The sequence below is a fragment of the Penaeus monodon genome, chromosome 21 (assembly GCF_015228065.2).
Source record: "Penaeus monodon isolate SGIC_2016 chromosome 21, NSTDA_Pmon_1, whole genome shotgun sequence".
Lineage (NCBI taxonomy): Eukaryota > Metazoa > Arthropoda > Malacostraca > Decapoda > Penaeidae > Penaeus > Penaeus monodon.
The window spans coordinates 16,223,397-16,223,688 of NC_051406.1; positions in this window are offsets into that span (position 1 = coordinate 16,223,397).

Genomic DNA, 292 nt, shown 5'->3' on the forward strand with positions numbered 1-292 from the left:
AACCTCGTGTTCAGAACAACAAAATCCCCCAATTCCTAACTCAAGGCCTATGCGTACACCGCCCAACCAGCGCTCTTGCATGCAACCGGAAGCCGGAGGGGATCAATCGCCAAGCTCGGAAGACCCCAGCCGGGGACTAATCAATCCTACACACTAGCCTCCATCTGTCTCTATCCTCCTCTCGCCCCTATCCGTTTCCCCAGAGCCCGAGGTCCCCCTGGACGGCGCACACCCAGTGTTGGTGTGAAGGCGCGTCCACCCCAATCCTGCTGCGAACGAGAGTGGTAGCGAC